Source organism: Pseudorca crassidens, chromosome 2 (genome assembly GCF_039906515.1).
Source record: "Pseudorca crassidens isolate mPseCra1 chromosome 2, mPseCra1.hap1, whole genome shotgun sequence".
Classification (NCBI taxonomy): Eukaryota; Metazoa; Chordata; class Mammalia; order Artiodactyla; family Delphinidae; genus Pseudorca; species Pseudorca crassidens.
The window spans coordinates 49,806,107-49,827,590 of record NC_090297.1 but is presented as its reverse complement, the minus strand read 5'-3'; the positions used below and the strand labels follow the sequence as shown (position 1 = coordinate 49,827,590).

Here is a 21,484-nt window from a genome sequence, read left to right as displayed (position 1 = left end):
AGCCAAAGCAGGGCAGGGGCAGGGACAGGTGAATGAAGTAGGGTTGTTTGGGAACAAACATGGGGCACCTCTCCCTGTGCCTTCCTTCCCATTGTTCTAGCAAACACATCACACTCAGAGTAAAACCCAAGATTCTGACATGGCTTATAGGGCTCTACACGACCTGGCCCTGTTACCTCTCCGACTCCATCCTCCCCTCCCCTGCCCTTGTACATTCAACCCCAGTGATTTGTGCCAAGAAAGAGCAAGAAGGCTTCCTCGGGGTGGAAGCAGCCAGCCTCTGGGCAGAGCTAGATGAGCAGAGCAAGGATTGCGTTTCTCTCCTGCTTTCTCTGTAAGCCAGGCCCCTCTGGGCAGAGAACAAAATGCCCAGACAAAACACACACAGTTTTATTTTTCTCCACAGCACTTACCTGCTCCTGACATATGGTTACATTTCTCATTTACTGTCAGTCTTTTCCTACTAGAATGTGAGCTCCTTGCAGGCAGGATCTTTGTTCTGTTCATTGTTATGTCTTTGTACCTAGAACAGTTTTACATGAAGACTGGGCTCCATAAGGATTTGTTTGAATAAATGAATGAATGAATGAATGGATGAATCAGTCTGTTTTTCCTCCTCGCTTGTTCACATGGTGATATTTCCTTACACCTACTTCTCCCCTACAAAATGAAATGCTGTCTGAGGGCCCCTGCTTTCTCTCCCCAGCTCACTGGGATGCTCCCCTCTCTGAGCTTTTGGACCACATGCTTTCCCTCTGCCTGGAATGCTCCTCCTGGTCCAATGGATGGAATGTCCATCCCCAGGTGGGGTTTGACCTGGTAACTTTTAATGCTGGGATGAACCTCTTGGCCGTTTCTGGCTACCCCTCTGTGGTTTGCTATCATGGTGATTATTACTTGTTAGGCCATTCCACAGCCTAATAAGGGGACCAGATAACCAGCTGTGTGAGCAGCCGTCCATGGCCTCTGCCCTCTAAGGTTTTCTACTGATTCTTTTTCAGGTTTACTCGGCAGTTGTTGACCTTCGAAATTAAATCATTTTGCTTCTTTCTTTAAAACTGTCCAAATAGCTTCCTGTTACACTTAGGATAAGAACCCAGTGCTTTACTTTGGCCCCCAAAGCCACAGTCTAGCCCCTGCTGACCTCTCCAATTTCAGTTCATATCACCCCCTAATCCCCCTTTTCTCACTGTGCTTCAGCCACATTATTCCTCTTTCTGTTCTTTGAATAAGTAAATTCATTCGAATTTCAGGGCTTTTGAACCAACTGTCGCCTCTCTTTGGAATACTCTTCCCTCAGATCTTCACATGGCCGATTCCTCCAGCCATTCAGATCCTGATTTAAAGAGCACATCTTCAGAGAAGACTTCTCCGACCATTCGATTTAGAATAACATGACTCCTCCCCCTATACACACATACTTTCTCATATTATCGTGTTTTAGGTTCTTCCTAACATGTACCGTGAGATTTTCTATTTATTTGTTTATTGTCTGTCTTCCCCCAATTAGAATGAAACTATAAGGGCAGAAACCACTGTGACCCCAACACCTAGAACAGGGCCTGACATATAATAGACACTCAAAATATTCCTTGAATGAGTGAATGAATGAGTCAACGCTAGCCTGAACATGGACTGAGAGTCAGGAGTCCTGTGTTCAACTCTAACCCGGCTGCCTTCAAGCTATGGGACTTTGAACATGTCATGTATCTGCCCTGGGCCTCCATCTCCACATCTGTAAAATGAGTTCTGATTTCATGATCCTTAAAGTTCTTTTCAACTTCCAGATACTCTGATCCTATCAGTCTTTTCATAATGTTGCACATGAGAAAGCTGTCGAAGATGGTGATGAGAGCAATGACCCAACTAAAGTTGATGAATTGTTTCTTTAATCTCATGCAATGTCCCAGATTACATTGGTTATTTATGATTTGTACTTAAGTTACATATCCAAAAAGGATTTGCGTGGCTTAGGTTTCAGACCCACTTTTCCAAACATACCCTTACCTGTTTCATTTTTACAGGGAGAAGAATAAATGCTCCCATCTAGATTGCTATATTTTACAATGGGTCCTTCTGATCGCACATGACAGAAGCTGAACTGAATTCAACTAGAACATGAGATCCAAGGAAAGCTGAATAACTAAGGTGCTGGGAGGAGAGCAAGAGAGCATGGCCTCAGAGGCTGCTGGAACCAAGGACTGAAATCCCACTACTGTTTCCTCCAATGTTTTCTCTGCAGCTATCAGTGTATTGGTTGCAGCCTCCTCTGTCGATGTAGCCTAGCTCTTTCCGCATACTCCCAGCACAGCACTGACCACACTTTGCCATAATTGATTTGTTTTCTCACTTAGTTTCAGTCTCTTCAAGTACAATAGAGTTAATTGAGGGAAAGGATCTTATCCATTTGTTAATCCCTTGCCCCCAACACAGTGCCTGGAGCATAGAAGGTGTTCAAGGTATGCTAATTAGTTAAATGAATGGTAGAAAACAGAGCCACCAACTATTCCAGAGTTCAATACTGAACAATTTCAGTTACTGGAGAAAGGCTAGCAAAAGTCTCGAGGACTCTTCTCAGACAAGAAAAAAAATCTCAGAGAAGAAACTGTTCAGTCCAACTAGGCCATATGCTTAGCCTTGGCAAACGGCAGCGGCCATTGAACATGATGGTGTCTCAGCGTCCGTGTGAACTGGGGGAGGAGAAGCTTTTAGAAGAGGACCGTGGGAGGACATCCCACAGGTGCCAACACACTCACGAAATTCTTGTAGAGATCAAATGAGACATTGCAGGAGAAGGTGCTTTCAAAAGCTATTATGGGGCTTCCCTGGTGGCGCAGTGGTTGAGAGTCCGCCTGCTGATGCGGGGGACACGGGTTCGTGCCCCAGTCCGGGAAGATCCCACGTGCCGCGAGCGGCTGGGCCCGTGAGCCATGGCCGCTGAGCCTGCGCGTCCGGAGCCTGTGCTCCGCAACAGGAGAGGCCACAACAGTGAGAGGCCCGTGTATCGCAAAACAAAAAACAAAAAAAAGACAAAAAGAAAACAAAAGCTATTATGAAGTTGCCATTTTATAGGTCAAAATTGGTCAAATATTGGCAACTGTGTATGTTTCAACTTACTATAAAATTGTTAAAAGAATTACATGGATGTAAGATATAATTAAGTTGATTGTATGTCAGCACGATAAGAAGGGATGTTACATTTTCAAGATGAAAGGTTAAATTAATTCCTTTTTGAAATGATGGTAGCTTAATAATCTACTCTGTGTTAGCTTTACAAGGAACAGTGCTAAGTGCCTTACATGGATATCTCATTATTTCTTCCAACACTTCCATGAGGTAGATCCTGTAATTGTCCCCATTCTGCAGACAAGGAAATTGAGATTCAGTGAGGTTATGCTCCAGATAACGCAGCTCAAAAAGTGGCAGAACCAGATTTGAACCTATGTTTCTGAGATCCAGTGCTATTTATTACACTACATTAGGGAAAGGGTTGGAGGTCCAGTTCATCCACAAAAGCTAATCCATTGCTACTAGGATGAATGACTCTTTCTGTTACCTGTGAATTCACAGACTTGGGTATATCCCACTTCTAAGTCATCTGCGTTGTATTATAACTAGTAGTTGAGTGTATCTGCCACCCAAGACCAGACTGATCTCCTTCAGGTGCCATCTTTTTCACCTTTGCACTCAAAATAAGCCTTACATTCTACCTAGCATGTGAAAGGCACTCTCCACTTTACTGAAGTGAATGGGGTTAGCAGACAAAGATGGTTCGGTATCTGCAAAGTATTGTATTTGTCGACGTGTTTGCGGTGGTGAAGGGGCTGGAACAGTAAGAGCAGGGCCAATTATAAAAACAGCTCCTTGTGTTAAGAGCCTATTATGTTTCAGAAAGTTATGTCCATTATCTCTAGTTTTCATATTACCTTGCAAGGTAAATGGTGGTATCTCCAGGTCTTACCTCTTGAGAGCAGCAGAATGTATTATTTCCAAAGACTGTAAACATTTCTGTGATATTAAAGCTGGGCCACGAAAATATATTTACTCCAACTAGGGTCACACAGAGCTTGTAACCGAAAGACTACCCTCAGCCAGAATTTCACAGAATTCCATTCCGGGCGGGCCCCCAATGTCTCCTAAATGCAAACCCCACCCACACTCCAGAGCCCTACAACTCTGTCAAGCAAATGTTTGATTTGATTTTGTATGGGAACTTGATTCTGAGCCATGGAATTTCAGAGCTGTGCCTGCAAGTCTGGAATTTCAATATTAGCCTTTCCGACCTGGATAGCTTTGATCTCCCAAGTTTACCCTCACAAGCATTGATAACATGGCTCAAATCACAAGCAGATCTGCAGTCCATGGCTCTAAGTGTGTGCATGTATACATAGATCTCTGTTCAGATCAAAATGGATTTAGATTACACAGGGCTTATCTGATGAGGGGGAAACCCTGCGTATGGGGCAGAGAGACAGAGCTCACTTTCATGCAGCCAATCACACTGGCTTCATCCTACAGGACAGAAATCAAGAGTGAACCGCAGCTGAACTCTGGCAAGACCAGGCTCTTGCAATATGGCCCGACCCTCCTTAATTTCTTAGAGTCTGCTTTCTCACTGGGGAATGGCCGCTGTAGTTAGCCACCATTTGCAAAGCATCTATCTTGTATCAGGCACCTTAAGTGTTTATATAATATTAATAATAATATGTTAAACTTATACATGCTAGTCACTTCCTTGCTTAAATGCCTTCATGGTTCCTCAGTGCTGCAGAATAGAGTCCCCTGCTTTATCTCCCTATGACCCAGTCCTTTCCTCTCTCTCTAATCTTATTTCCTACCACTCCATCTCTCATTCCCAATGCCTTTGATATACCAAAGTATTCCAAGCCTTCCGGACAATGTGACTGCACATCCTTTCCCTCGACGGGATGTCCTTCCCAGCTCTGCTTTCCAGTAAACACCTGCACCTCCTTCCCATCTGTGCAGAATATCTTTTGTTTTCCCTTTTACACCCATACTCCAGCTTTCCCCATTTGTTCTGTGCCCAGGAGATTGATCTGTGCGGATGGCGTCAGTGGGTTCTTGGCCAGCTGGGAGTTTCAGAAGGAGACCGGAAGGAGAGAGGGAATGATTCCCTCCTTGCAAGGGCACTGGAGCTGGCCGTGTCCCTCGCTGCTTCTCCTAAGTTGGTCCACTCTCCAGGACTCTCCGTCTCCTGTGGGAAAAGTTCAGCAGCCACTAAGCTGCTATACTCTCCCTTGCGATTCTTCTACATCTACATCCTTGCAGATAAGCCCTCCTCTAAATATAAATAAATTGATGGGCCATGGATACCCTGACTGGTATACACTGACCCAGCACAAACTCCAGGGAGTCCTTTGTAGGGACCTACCTGTTACATCACAGTGCCATTTGCTTCCCTGTCTGCCTACCAGATTGCTTCATTTCACCTTGTTTTATAGATATTCAAGCTGCCCACCCACACTTTGTGATCAGCTACGACACCCTGGGCTGTGGCCTAGGCACTGCAGATTCAGAGGTTAATAGATGACCATTCCTGACCTTGAAGATCCCCCACTCTAGTGCAGGAGATAAGATGTAGGCCCTGTTTGTGGCTCTGAGCACAGGACCAGTCACCTGTCTGCTCGTGTTCACATCCCAGCTCCACCACTGACTAGCCATGTGATCTGGGCACATTTCTCTCTCTGAGCCTCAGTTTCCTCATCTGTAAGTGGAAATAACAGCAGCTGTCTCAGAGAGTGGTTGTAAGGATTGAAGTAGCACTCCGTAAGTGTCCATTATTATTTTTATTATAGCAAGTGCTTACTTAGTGTACATGAAATGATGACTGAATTTATTCTCTCATTGGATCTCTATAACAACCCTTCCTCCACCCTTCCCCACTATATGCATTCCAAGTAGAGAGCAAAGGAATTCCTTTTCCCATTTTAAAGATGGAGAAATTCAGAGTGAATGAATGAATAAATAAATGAATACATGAATATCTAACCCACTCAACCTGTTCTATGTCCCCCACCTCCTCCCAGTGTCCATAGCTGGGCTGTTTGTCTGGAAAGCTGGGAGCTCTGAGTCCTGGAGAAGTGATCCTGGCTTTCTCTCCAACGTTCCAGCTCTGGGGATGGTGCCAAGAGCTCCATGCGATCTGCTCTGTGTCTAACACAGTCTGGGGGCAGGTGCTTCTGGGCTTTGTAAACACTGGGCCTCTGGGCCCTGCCCCAGAAGCCCCCAGCTTCCCAGAACCGGCTCCCCAGTTCCTGTTCAGCTGCTGCTCTTTCTGTAAGGCCTTCGCAAGCCTCGCTGCCCCTTCTGGTAAGTGCAGGGGCCAGGAGGGAGGTTCCACTTTCACATTCGCTACCACACCCACAGGAGGGACATTTCTCAACGTGGAGGGGAAATTTCCTTTCTCTTTAGGCCTAACCTCAAGCTTGCTCCTTAACTCATTTTTTTTTTTTTTTTCCCAGGATGTACTTAATTTTCCGCCGAGGCTCGGGTCTCCCCACAATATAAACTTGACTCTACTCCAGAAATAAGGGAGAACCATTACACTGCCGAGCCCCTACTGCAGGCCTGGCCTGCCCTGTGCTCAGGTGGGCTCTTCGTGCATCCTGATGTGACCCTTCCCACGCCCCTATTGTACAGATTTGGGGACTGAGGTTCAGGGCAATGGAATGACTAGGGCTGGAATGTTCAAACGGGAAAACCTACCCCTTAGAGCTTTAGAAACACTTAGACATGGACACAGAAAAGGAGTCCCCAAATGGAATTAATCTTGGCTGCTTCTGTACCACGTACTTAACTCTGTTCCTCTGCTTCCTGTAATCTAAATGTTTATTTGTGTCCATATCTGTCTCTCCTACTGGACTGCCCCTTCTCAACGGCAGAGAAGGTGACTCACCTGTGTTATTCTCCCTGGCCCCAGCATATAGGGTGAGACAGGAAGGGACTGCTGGTCTGAGAAGTTAAAGCAAGCCAGTGGGCCTGGTGGTAGAGAATTAATGGAGGGGGAATGCAGGGTGGGCGGGAGTAAAAAAGCAAGGCCAGATCATGGAGGACCCTGTAGGCCATGGTGAGGTATCTGACTTTAATTCTAAGGGAAAAAGGAAGCCACTTAAGGCTTTTGAGCCGGGCCCTTACATGTTACAACAAAGTAATCTGGCTGTAGTGTGGAGAATAGATTGGAAAGTAACAGATGACGAAGCTCAGTGAGGAGCTTGTCCCAGTAGACCAGGCAAGAGATAGGAGAGTCTCTCCAGGTCAGTGTTTCTCAGACTTGAGTGGGCATCAGAATCCCCTGGAAGACCTGTTAAAAGACAACTTGCTAGCCCCACTCCCAGAGTTTCTGATTCAGTAGGTCTGGCGTGGGGCCTGAGAATTTGTATTTCTAGCAAGGTCCCAGGTGATGCAGTTGCTGCTGGTCCCAGAGGACCACCGGCTTTAGGGAAAGAGAGGAGGGAAAGGGTGAGCGAAACACAGTCTTATCCTCAAAGACCTTTCATTTTATGGGAGCACAGTGTGAATAGTGCAATTCCAGAGAAGTGGATGCATCTGCATTGTGACAGTCCAGGGAGGGACCTCTCCTCCAGTGTGGGGTGATGGAGAGGGTCAGAGGAAGCTTTCTGGAAGAGGAAACTCTTGAATTGAGTTATAATAGTTAAGTAGAAGTCGACCAGGTGAGGGGGATCAGCAGGAGAGATAGGAAGGAGAAGATGTTCAAGTCAGAGGGCAGATCTTGAGCAAAAGCAAGGAGGTGAGGAGTAGTATGATGTGTTTGGGCAATTGATCAAGAGACTTCAAAATGAAGCTGGTATATCATGAAGGGCTTTGCATGCCCTACACATTAAAGAGTTTTGCCTTTATACTGTGGAGCAGAAGTTTGAAAACGTTTTTGGGGGGGGAGGGGTGCATAATGCAACGTGAGAGATGTCACAGAGCCCTCTGAGAATCTGCAAAGTTAATGTGCACACAAGCAGAATATGGTGTGCATTTCAGGGTGTTCAAAAATTTGCTGAAGCCTATCCATGAACTTAAAAAAAGAAATCTCTGCAGTGGATGATGGGTTTTAAGTAAATATTTGTCTTCATTACATTTTAGTTTAGAAGGACCTCTCAGCGGCTATTAAAGAATGGATTTGATCAGAGGTAACTGGGTAAAAAGTAATAAACAGCAGTGTGGGCGGGGACCAGTTTAACACCTATACACAAGTGTTAGGTTGGTAAGTGTCAAGATCAGACTTGCTTTTCAGCAAAGTCACTGCTCAATTCAAGAAGTGTTGCTTGAGAGCTGAGCTCAGAGGCTGTGTTTGCATGGCTTAAATCTAGGCTGATGGGTAATGTAAACCAGCAAGAAGGAGCCGTCTCCACCCTTACCCCACCTACTGGAATCTGCCGGTCATCAGTCAGTTGAGGCCCAGATACCCCAGGCCTTTGAGGGCCAGAAGCCAAGGACGTGAAGGAAGGCAGCACTCTGACGAGCTGGGGAGAGGCCAAAAGGGCAAAGTGGGCTAGTGAGTGTTTGGGAGGTGGCCAGAGTGTCATTCCTTCCAAAGGTTTTGCAATAGCTCTAGGAAGCACACAGAGCTAAGATGATTATCTCTGTTGGACAGATGGGACACCGAAGGCCAGAGAAGGTGAGAACTTTACAAAAGACACGTAGCAAACATCAGGGCAAAACTGGAAGAGGAATCATCAACACTGGACTCTTGAGTCAGTGGCTCGCCTTGGGCTGACCCGGGTGTAAATTTTGCCATGGCTTTTCGTGGTGGCTCTATGACCCTGTAATTCTATGATTCTAGCAAAAAGGCTCTCCACCATTAGCTCAATTCCTTTACTTTCTTTTGATCTATTCTGCCTTTTCAGCCAAGACCTTACCATCGACCACCTGTGAAGCTTGGAGCCAGCCGTTTGTCCCCTCTGCCTTGAGTTTTCTCCTCACCTGCAAAACAAGATGATGGCACTAAATGTCCACAAAGCCTTTGTCTTCTCTGAACTACAGTGGTTCTACAAAGGCTTCTGTGATCCAAAATTCTGCCCCAGCTTTGATGTGACAACAGGACGTTCACCAGCCCAACTCCTTTTATATACAGTTACCGAGGAATAATAAGAAGAAGAATGATAATGATTAACATTTATTTCTTCCCATGGGCCAAGAACTGATCTAAGTACTTTTAAGCTTCAAAACAACTTTTTTTTTTTTTTGCCGTACGCAGGCCTCTCACTGTTGTGGCCTCTCCCGTTGCGGAGCACAGGCTCCGGATGCGCAGGCTCAGTGGCCATGGCTCACGGGCCCAGCCGCTCCGCGGCATGTGGGATCTTCCCAGACCGGGGCACGAACCCGTGTCCCCTGCATCAGCAGGCGGACTCTCAACCACTGTGCCACCAGGGAAGCCCCCAAAACAACTTTTTAAGGGAACTGCTATTATTGTTTCCATTTCATAAATGAGAAACCTAGAAACACACAGAGAGGTTACATTACTTAATATAAGGTCATACAGTTAACAATTTGTGGAACCAGGGTTCAAACCCAAGCAGTTGGCTCAGGGTCCATGCTCTTTTCCCCAGGAGCTGAAGAGTGAGGGGTTAAGGGTACAGGGAAGGTATGGGAACTACCAAGTGAAGCCTCAGTGACAGGAGGCTCACTACCCCTCAGTGGCATATTTTATCATCATCCCCATCTCCATAGCAAGTTGTGCTATGTCCTGCTACCTCCCACCCCCTGCAAGAGGACACTTGTAAGAAGTTATCTAGTGACTTGTGGAAGGAGTTGCCAGATTAAGCAAATAAAAATACAGGATACCTGGTTAAATTCGAATTTCTAATAAAAAGTAAATATTTTTTTTGAGTATAAGTCTATCCCATGCAACATTTGGGACATACTTATACCAAAAACTTTTTCATTATTTATCTGAAATTCAAATTTAACTGGGCATCCTATATTTTATCTGGCAAACCTACTTCCAGTACAATAAAAATGAGGATAAGTGATGACACTTTCCCTCTAGAAGACTGAATGTGTATTATTATTCTTTGGCTCACTGGTCCAGAAGGTTGATGTGATGGGCTTGGCGGAATCATTTTCAAGGGAATAGGGATGACCTCTCCTTCCTTATCTCAGTTGGGAAGTCCTGTGGGGCTTCCAAAATCACCCCTGAGGGAACCTGGAACAGACTTCTGAACTGAAGCGGAACTCGCCAGAATGATCTGGAACAGGGCTTGCTCACTGGCTGCCCATGTTCCTGTCTCCGTTTCCAGTGCCCTGCTCACAGCTTAGAAGGTGACATAAACGGAGATCTCCCTCCTTCTCTGCTCCCCAGTAGATTCCCAGGGCCCTTTAGGACATTCGGGTCTTCAAACACTAATTACTGCTCCTCTCTGAACCTTAGTAATCTCGTCTGTGATAATTAGAGAAAAATTAAGAAAAGCACATATTAGATTCTCAAGTTAGAGTGGGTCATTTCTTGGGTTTTCCTCATACTGAATATTACAGAGTCCTGGGAGAAGAATACCAAGGCCCAAAGATTTTCTGACCTTAACAACATGTTGTGAATTCCCAAAAATCCCCCCTAGGAAATGAGTTTTGAAATATAAATATGTGGGGTTACTCCATAGCTGAGACAGCTGTGGTGAAGCTTGCTTTCTCATGGCTGGCATCCCAGACAGACCCCGGGCTTGACCGGACTCCTACCTCCTCATCACAACCTGACCCCGGGCTTCCCTCTCTCCCTCTCCCTCACCACGTCCCACCCGTGCCCTGTGTGGAGTGGTTTCTATCAACAGAGCCTGTTTCAGCTCATTGGGAAACTGGCTGCTCACATGCTTTCAATCTGCTTTGCCTTCCCTGATTACCGAGATGTCCCAGACCAAATCACACTTAGATGAAATGCATTTGGGTGGGTGGACCCTGCCTGTCTCAGCAGAAATATTAGAGCAGCCGCCTAGAGCACAGCCGAGACTTACACAAAATGCAGATCAGCATCCCCAAAGCAAAGGGAATTTTGAAAAGTGTTTTGTATTAACGTTCTCGAATATATACATTTATAGGCATTCTGATGAGACCCCAGGCAAATGTCATACTATTTCCTTAAAAGAATTAATTTATAAAGGATTTAGAACAGAACAAAAACAAAACTTTCTTGGGTTTTATAGCACTATGGGCTGGATAGCAATTTATCTTCCTCCTTGCCCTACCTAAGGTGCAGCACTTCTCACTGTGGGGCTGTGAAGAATGGGGTCCCAGCTTTTTTTCTGAATATTTTCTGATTAGAAGCCTCTAAGCTGACGTTATTAGCCAGACGTGTCCTTGGCTTTGTCAGCTGGAGCCAGAATATCCTCATCATCATTACCTTCATTATCCCGAGGCTGAGAGTCATTGATCACTTATTTTGTGCCAGGAATTTTGCTAAATATTCTACATGATTTATGTCACTGAATTCCCTAATGACCTCCTATGAGAGGTACATTTTTTTCATTAAGATTTTATTTTTTTAGAGTAATTTAAGGTTCACGGCAGAACTAAGGGACGGTACTGAGATGTCTTACGTAACCCCCTGCCCCTACACATGTACAGACTCCTCCATTATGAACATCCTCCACCAGAGCAGTATGTTTGTTTTAGTCGATGAACCTACATTGACACCTCATAATTACCCCCAAATCCATAGTTTACCCTTGGTACTGTACATTCTATGGGTTTGGACAAATGTGTAATGACATATATCCATCATTGTAACATTATACATAGTACTTTTTCTGCCTTAAAAATCCTCTGTGCTCTACCTATTCATCCTCCCCGCCCCTCCCAACTTCTGGCAACCACTGATCTTTTTACTGTCTCCATAGTGTTGCCTTTTCCAGAATGTCGTATACTTGGAATCATACAGTATAAGCCTTTTCAGATTGGCTTCTTTCACTTAGTATTATGCATTTAAGTTTCCTTTCATGGCTTGATGGTTCATTTATTTTTAGCACTGAATAATATTTCATTGTCTAGATGTACCATAGTTTATTTATCCATTCACCTTGGTTGCTTCCAAGTTTTGGCAATTATAAATAAAGCTGCTATAAACATCTTTGTGCAGGTTTTTGTTTGGACATAAGTTTTCAACGACTGTTATTGCTAAATGTATTTAGTTTTGTAAGAAACTGCTAAACTGTCTTCCAAAGTGGCTGCACTATTTTGCAGGTTCACCAGCAGTGAATGAGAGTTCCTGTTGCTCCACATCCTCATCAGCCCTTGGTGTTGTCAGTGTTCAGGATTTGGGCCATTCTAATAGGTATGTAGTGGTATATCATTGCTTTAATTTGCATTTCCTTGTTGACATATGATGTGAAGCATCTTTTCATATGCTTATTTGCCATCTATATGTCTTCCTTGGTGAGGTATCTGTTAAGTTCTTAGCTAATTTTTTAATCAGGTTTGTTTTCTTGTCATTGAATTTTAAGATTTCTTTATATATTTTGGATAACAGTCCTTTATCAGATGTGTCCTCTACAAATATTTTCTCCTAGTCATGGCTTATCTTCTCCTTTTCTTGACATTGTCTTTCACAGAGCAGAAGTTTTTAATTTTAATGAAGTGCAGCTTAATGATTATTTCTTTCATGGTTCATATCTTTGGTGTTATATCTAAAAAGGCATTATCATACCCACATCTAGGTTTTTTTCCTATGTCATCTTCTATGTTTTATACTTTTAAGTTTTAAATATAGGTCTGTGATCCATTTTGAGTTAATTTTTGTGAAGGGTATAAGGTCTACATCTAGGTTCATTTTTTTTTTTTTTTGCATGTGTTCATCTAATTGGTCCAGCACCATTTGTATAAAAGACTAAATTTTCTTCATTGTATCACCTTTGTTCTTTTTTCAAAGATCAGTTGACTATATTTATGTGGGTCTATTTCTGGGCTCTCTACTCTGTCCACTGATCTGTCTATTCTTTCACCAGTACCACACTGTCTTGATTACTGTAGCTTTATATAATAAGTCTTGAAGTTGGGTAGTTTTAGTCCTCCAGCTCTTCTCCTTCCATATTGTGTTGGCTATTTGGGGCCTTTTGTCTCTGCATATAAACTTCAGAAATAGTTTGACAATATCCACAAAATCACTTGCTGGGATTTTGATTGGGATTAGATTGAATCTACAGATCAAGTTGTGAAGAACTTGACACTTATCAGTATTTTGATAATACTGATTCTTCCTATGCATATATTTGGTTTTTCTTTAATATCTTTTATCAGAGACCTGTAGTTTTAATCACATAAATTTCATCCATATTTTGTTAGATTCATACGTAAGTATTTCATTTTTTGGGGTGCTAATGTAAATGGTATTATATTTTTACTTTCAAATTCCATTTGTTCATTGCTGGTTGTGGGAAAGCAATTGACCTTTATATATTGACCTGTATACTTCAACCTGGTAATAATCACTTATTAGTTCCAGGAGATTTTTGCTAATTCAGATTTTCTTAGATGATCATGTCATCTGAAGACAAACACAGTTTTATTTCTTCCTTCCCAGTCTGCATACCTGTTATTTTCTTTTCCTTTCTGGTCTTAGTGCATTAGCTAGAACTTCCAGTATGATGTTGAAAAGGAGTTGTGAGAGGGGCATCCTTGTCTTGTACCTGACCTTAGTGTGAAAGCTTTGAGTTTCTCATCGTGTGTGATATTAGTGGGGTTTTCGTAGATATTCTTTATCAAGTCGAGGAAGTTCTCCTTTATTCATAGTTCACTAAGAGTTTTTATCATGAATGTTGTTGGATTTTGTCATATGCCTTTTCTACATCTATTGATACGATCATATGATCAAGTGATTTTTTGTTTTTAGCTTGTTGATGTAACAGATTACATGAATTGATTTTCTAATGTTCAACCAGCCTTACTTACCTGGGATAAATCCCACTTGGTTGTGTGCATAATTCTTTTTATATATTGTTGGATTTAATTTGCTAATATTTTGAAGATTTTTTACATCTATATTCATGAGAGATATTGGTCCATAGGTTTCTTTTCTCATAATGTCTTTGTCTGTTTTTGATATTGGGGTAATTCTAGCCTCATAGAGTAAGTTAGGAAGTATGCCTTCGGCTTCTATCCTCTGAAAGAGATTGCAGAGATTTAGTAAAATTTCTTTAAAATGTTTGGTAGAATTTACCACTGAACCCATCTGGGCCTGGTGCTTTCTGTTTTGGAAGATTATTAATTATTGAATCAATTTTTTAATAGACATTGTCCTGTTTGGGTTATCTATTTCTTCTTGTGTGAGTTTTGGCAAGTTGTGTCTTTCATGGAATTGGTTTATTTCATCTAGGTTGTCGAATTTGTAGGTATAGAGTTGTTCATAGTACTCCTTTATTTCCCTATAATAGCCATAGGATCTGTAGTGATGTCGAAGGATGTACAATTTTTAATACCCATTTTATGGATGAGGAAACTGAGAGTTAACAAGATTGATAGCCCAGGATCACAGAGCTAATCAAGGGGAAAGCTGGTGTTCTAACCCCAGACTGTACAACCCAAGGCTGCAACATTCAATCTTGGTGACCCTTGCTTCCCAGGGTTTGGTAGCAAGGCAGTTCTGGGAACATTCTAGGTACTTGGTAACTATTTGGGCAAGGAGATTAAAGAGTCTCACTCATTTTTCAGGGTCCCCCTCAAAACTCTCCTGGATGTATATAGTAGATCCATCCCTCCTCTTTGTACTTCCCTGGTCTATGAAGGCATTTATGAGAGTCTGAGCTCCTTTGAGGTGACAAGAGGACATAATGCAAAAAAGGAAAATACTCTGATGCCAGACAGAGCTGGGTTTAAATGATGGCTCAAAATTTAACCAACTCTATAGAGATGGGACAGAAAACTTCTCTAAATTTTTGTTTCCTCAACTATAAAATGGGTAAAATTTCACTTGCTTCACAGGATTGTTATAAGTGTTAACTAGAAAAATTTAGCCTGCATTCAGGCATCCAGTATTTTTTGAGCACCTGTTATGTGCAGAGGCCATTAGGAACTTATTAATGTCCATTACTGTCCTTTAAAGACAGAGATTTTATATTCCATTCTTTTCATGCCCATGACCCAGTAGAGAACCTAGAACAAAATGTGTGCTCATGAAATGGGGAGCATATGATGTTTACATAAATTAATAAATAAATACAATAAAAGTCAAAACTCATGACATGACATATTTACATAACCCACCCAGTTTATCTCTGTGGCCTCATCTACCACCCCTCCCCTCCAGCTACACATGACTAACTGGTATTCAGCAAACAAGCCATGTCCTTCCATGTCTGAGCATCAACCCAGTCCTCAAATAATTCTCTGTCTTGAATACCTGCCACACCCCTTTTGTCCACCTGGCGAGCTACTCAGTAGTATTAGTTTTACCTTATGGAAAATTCAGAATAAATCTTCTACTCTGCATGACAGCCTTTCAAATAATTGAAGTCAGTCTTCATGACTCCCTTCCTTGTGCTATCCTTCCAGGTCATATTTCTTCCTCCTTCCCAATAATTCTTGTAGGTGACGGTCTCTGAATCCCATACCATCTCGGGTCCTCCCTATTTTACCAGTTGCGTCTTAGTCATTCTTTCACTGGCTATTTACTGAGTGCCTACTAGATGTAATATAGTGGTCCCCAACCTTTTTGGCACCAGGGACCAGTTTCATGGAAGACAATTTTTCCACGGACTGGGGCAGGGAGGGGGATGGTTTCAGGATGATTTAAGTGCATTACGTTTATTGTGCACTTTATTTCTATTATTATTACATTGTAATATATAATGAAATAATTACACAACTCACCATAATGCAGAATCGATGGGAGCCCTGAGCTTGTTTTCACTTGTCACTCACTGATAGGGTTCTGATATGAGTCTGCAAGCAGTTGATTTATTATGGTCTCTGTGCAGTCAAACCTCTCTGCTGATGATAATCTGTATTTACAGCCGCTCCCCAGCACTGGCATCATCGCCTCAGCTCCACCTCAGATCATCAGGCATTAGATTCTCATAAGGAGCATGCAACCTAGATCCCTCGCGTGCGCAGTTCACAGTAGGGTTCTCGCTCCTATGGGAATCTAATGCCGCTGCTGATCTGACAAGAAGTGAAGCTCAGGCAGTAATGTGAGCGATGGGAAGCAGCTGTAAATACAGATGAAGCTTTGCTCGCTTGCTTGCCGCTTGCCTCCTGCTGTGTGGTCCGGTTCCTAACAGCCCACAGACCAGTACCAGTCCATGGCCCGGGGGTTGGAGACCCCTGATGTAAGATAAAATAGATTTTGTCACAAGAATAAAAGTTTATGAGGCTTATATTCTCGTGAGAGGAGCTGGACAACAAACAAATAAAAATTGAATATATATGTTGGCTGTAGATGTGTCAGGAAGAAAAAGAAAATGAGCATGTGAGGAGAGGAGAAGGCAGAGTGTAAAGATTATGCATAGGGTGGTCAGGGAATACAGTCCTATTTAAGCAGGATGCTGAAGGAAATGAGGGAGAAACCATGTGGCTATCTGGGGGAGGTGTATCCAGATGGAGAGAAAAACAAGTACAAGTGCCCTCTGGCAAGAGTGTCTTGTGTTTGTGGCAGTTCCGGGAGGCCTACGTGATGGAGCACAGGGAGAGGGAGAAATCACAGTTAGAGGTGAGTTCCAAGAGGAACTGGAGACAGATTACATAGGTCCTCTAGGACAGTGAGAAGAACATCATTTTAAGTGAGATGGAAATTTAGCAGGGAGTTTATCTGAATCACTTGAAGACTTCTCTCTGGAGACTTTACAAAGTTCAGTTTTAGAGGAACAAACATGGAAGCAGAGAGACCTAGTTAGGGGCTATTGCAATAACCACAGCAGGAGATGATGGTTGCTGGAAACAAGATAGTTATGTTTCAAATGCGTATGATGCACTAGAATTCTGGATGTACTTTGAAAGCAGAGCCCACTGCATTTGTTAAAGGATCAAGCGTGGAGCAGAAGACAGTGTACCTCAGCCTCCTTCTCTATAAAATAGGGATAATATTTGTACCTCACAGTTGTTAAGGTTTACAGTGGATGCTCAAGAAATGTGAATTTCCTCTCTCAGCAGCACAGTGCTCCAATTGGCAGTGATCACAGGACCATTAATCATGGTAGATTATTCAGAGTCTGGGTGGGGAGGAGAGATGATGAATTTCAAGTACCTGTGGGAAACCCAAAGGGAGAGGTACGATTGGAAAGATGTAGTGCATGATTTAGGATATAGTTCAGGATAAAAGTTTGGTAGGTGTCATTGTATGTAGCAGCTGAAACCACTGGGATAAGTCAAGAATAGTGTCCTTTCCATTACCATAGTAATACTGTGCAATATTCATGGAACTAATATATATCTTAAAGAAATCACAGCATCATTAAAAGCAGAATGAAAAATCTGGTATCATATGAAATGAGGGAATAATTGTTCCAGAATTTTGGAATAAGGGAAGCCAGGGAAACTGAGCTGACACATTGTATGAGCTTCTTGGAAATGTAGTATAAAGGGAACCGAGCATCTCCATGGTTGTTAGTAATCAAGGAAAGGAAGAAAGTTTAGGCAACATGGATATAAATCAAGGAGGTGTGAGTCTTCATCCAGGCCTTCCCTTTACACTGTGTTATCGGCTTTTTAACATTAGCCATGGAATTGTTACCTGTTTGATTGGCTGATAGCACATCTGGTTGCTCAGATCTGGATTCTGTATCTATGGGCATGCTGGCTTTGTGCAGATGTGTGGTCCACGGGAGCCCCCAGGGATGGTACCCACATGATAAATTCCATGCAACTATTTGCGTGTTGCAAAGGCTAGTCCCCTCCCTCGCTGGTTTACTGGTATCTCTCCATCTGCCCCAGGTACTTGGGAATCAACAGAACTGGGCTCTTTCCTGGCTCTGTCATCACCCAGTGGCATCTGTGTGTTGAGATGATTGATCTGCTCTGCACTCTTGCACAACCATGTGTGGTCTGACCCCACACTGTGTGAAGGTCACCAATACACTATGATCCCAGAAGAGGGGGGTCAGGATGAGCCAGAGGGGATGGGTGCCTGGAAATATTGTATAAGGATAGACTGAAAGAACTAGGGAGTTTTTTTGTTTTTTTTTTTTGCATGGGGAATAGGAGATTCAAGTAGGATGTGTCTTCAAATGCTTTAAGGGCAAATATTTGGGTGAGAAATTGACTTGTTCCTATTCCGTACTGACTAATATATGGATGTGTCAAAGAGATATATTTTGGCCCATCATTATAAAAGATATTTCTAATAACATTTGCCATCCATCAGTGAAATGAACTGTCTTTGGAGGAGGATGACTGATGGAACCCTCTTAGTTTGGGTTCAAGCATTGGATCTGAGATTGGACTAGATGAATAACACCTTCTTGCCTCCTCTCCCCACCTTCCCATTATCTCCCCTTCCTGTCTCTGTGGTCCTCTGGCTTATCCTCAGAGGAACAAACCTACATGGACTTTTACTAAGTGGGAGTCAAACCTTAGGCCCCTTTGTGTGCAAGATGCAAACTGTCAATTTGACCCAAGATGTTCACAAACTTTTTTGAGTGATTAATAGGAAAGGCAAATACCTTTCATTCCTCAGGGCTACCAATGACCATGTGGTAAATGACTTCATCTGAGCACTGAATAGCACCCCACCCCTGAGGATTACTTCTCCCTGGTTGACCCCAGGTCAAGGCTGATCCATTTTGCTTTGAGGGGAAGAATGTGAAGCATGTCCTCTGTGAAAGCCCAGAACAGATGTTATGTTTTCTTTCATGACTGCCTTTGCTAAGTGGCTTGTGAGCTGGGCCCTTGGACATCAAGCCAGGCTTGGCCAGGACAGCTAATCAAGAGATGATCAGGTCCCTCAGACAAAGGGGGAAAGTCCAGTGGATATGATGGAGGAAGGTGAGCTGTCCCCAAAGCCGGGGGAGTATAAAGGAGTCCTAAAACCAAAAAGAACCTAACAGGCCAAATAGTTTGACCTCTTGATTTTATAGATGAAGAAACTGAAGGTCGGAGAGACAGGGAATTCCTGAAGTCATGCAGAAAATCAGACCCACCAGGACTAGGATTAGAGCGAGGTGAGTGAGACACCTACATGACCCTGTGACCCCTCCTGAAATTTTGCACCCTAGGTAACTCATTTGCTTCACCCTAGTCTCAGTCCTGAACCCTGTACCACCCAAGCTAGAGAACTGACCTGCCACACTCAAAGTCCCTTCGGAGAGGTTCTATCCATGGAAGGTGCCATGTTTTCTTGCATATGATCCTGCCCCAATTGGACCAAAGAAGGACCCCTGACCATAGGCAGCCAACATGCAGCCTGGCCAGAATCTTGGGCTAGTCTGGTGTGGGCAGCTGTCCCATGGGGCCTAAAGGGATTTAACTGGACAATCAGATTTTCTCTGGGGAATTTGAATCAGCAATAAGACGACACAGTCTTTAGTGTTTGAGAGATAAAGTCAAGGGCATTCTTGCACCTCAGTTCTGTTACTTTCATTGTTCTGTATTCATTCCTGTGATGTTCATCCTGGGAAGGGAGAGAGGGATGACCAGTCCTGTGCCTCTCCCAATTTCTGCCTGTTGCTAATGGGTACACTAATGTGTACCCATTAGTGTACATTAGTGTACACTAATGTGCCACTGTTCAGACTTCTCGCCACTGTGGAGACCACCTGCCTCCTATCATCCATTTATCAAACAATGAGTGAACAGCTCCTTTTCATTAGGCACAAAGGTGAATAACACTTGGTCCCTAATCTTAGGAGTTTACACCTTAGCAGGAGAAGCAGATGCAAAAGAGATAATTATAGTACCATGTGATGAGTATAACGATGGAAAAAAGCCACATATCGTTGGGGCACCAGGAAAAGGTGCATAACCCATCTGGCAGAACCAGGAGTGAATGAAAAGAAGACTTCCTGGAGGAGGTGTTGCTTGCACTGAGTTCTAAGCCATGAGCAGGATTTTGCCACATGAAGAGTAGGGGAAAAGCATTCTAGGCTTGATCAAAGTATAGAGCTAAGGACCAGCACATGTGGAGGAACTGCGAACATTTGGACAGTTGTATGAATTTCAAGTCAGGGCAGAGCAAGGAGGAGGACGCTGATCCTTGTAAGCCAGGCTAAGGAGCTTGGACTTCGTACACCAGGTGAGCTCTCACACACTGGTAATCCAAGGCTACACTCAGTGCCAGGACAACTGTACTTGGCCCATGGAGGATTTCACAGAATTCTGAGTTTGAATGCCTTTAGACAGCTATGCTTCAGTTCACCATAATCCCCACTGCTCCCCATTGCCTACCCATGGTCCTGGCACTTTTATTTCCTACCTCCATCTGTAGGCGCTGAGGACATGGTCTCTGCTCTGGATGGTGGAGAGACTCTGAAGAGTTTTTGGAGGCATGATCAGGCTTCTGCTTTACAAAAGTTCCCTTGGATGAGGCAGAAGAGGGATTTTATGGGCACTCTGGAGGCAGAGAAGTCGTTTGCAGGCCATTACGATAATCCAGGCCAGACATCCCTGGTGGTGCAGTGGTTAGGAACCCTCCTGCCAATTCAGGGGACATGGGTTCGAGCCCTGGTCTGGGAAGATCCCACAGGCTGTGGAGCAACTCAGCCTGTGCGCCCAGCTACTGAGCCTGTGCTCCAGAGCCTACAAGCCACAGCTACTGAGCCCGTGTGCCACAACTACTGAAGCCTGCACACCTAGAGCCTGTGCTCCACCACAAGAGAAGCCACTGTGATGAGAAGTCCGCGCACCACAACGAAGAGTTGTCCCTGCTCACTGCAACTAGAGAAAGCCCGCGCGCAGCAACGAAGACCCCACGCAGCCATAAATAAATAAATAAATAAAATAAAAATTGTAAAAAATGAAAAAAATTCTGTAAAACATTAATTAATTAAAAAAATAATAATCCAGGCAAAAGATGTCAAGGGCCTGGAAATATGCCAGAGGAGGGCTAGTAAGCACTGAGCGATGGCCCCTCCAGCCGCTCTTGTGCATTTTGGAAGCCATGTGGGAGAGGGTGACGGACCTGGAGCCAGCAATTCTGTGTCCAGCACCACTCTACATGACAGAATGCTGTGAGTCCCTAACCTGCTGGGCGCCTCCTATGCCCCCAGGCTTAACATCCATCATCTCTGGCCAAGATCCCAACAATCCTGTGGAGATATGCCCCCTCCCCAACCATTCTACAAAGGCTTAGAGAGGTTGGGCAGCTCCCATGAAGGGTCCTTGCTACGTGGTTGGTCAGGAATTCAGAACCAGGGTGAAGTGTCTGCAAAGCCGGGACTTGCTCTGCTCTATTCCCCTCACACGCTGCCCAGTAGGTTTGTCTGGACATTGTCCAGAGCCCAGAGGCTATGACAGCAACATCTTTGGGAGCTGACCCAGCAGAGAATTAATATGGACTTTGGGAGAGAGAAAAAGAACTGAGGGTAAACTATCCAAGAGGCCAAGC

General features: G+C 43.8%; 1 long non-coding RNA gene across 1 annotated transcript; it reads left to right on the top strand.

Moving 5' to 3' along the window:
• Positions 1 to 6,070: 6,070 nt before the first annotated feature.
• Positions 6,071 to 20,903, top strand: LOC137218790 (uncharacterized). The gene is made up of 4 exons (XR_010940851.1): positions 6,071 to 6,330; positions 12,199 to 12,289; positions 19,020 to 19,103; positions 20,366 to 20,903. It is a non-coding gene; the product is annotated as an uncharacterized lncRNA (long non-coding RNA).
• The last annotated feature ends 581 nt before the right edge of the window (positions 20,904 to 21,484 follow it).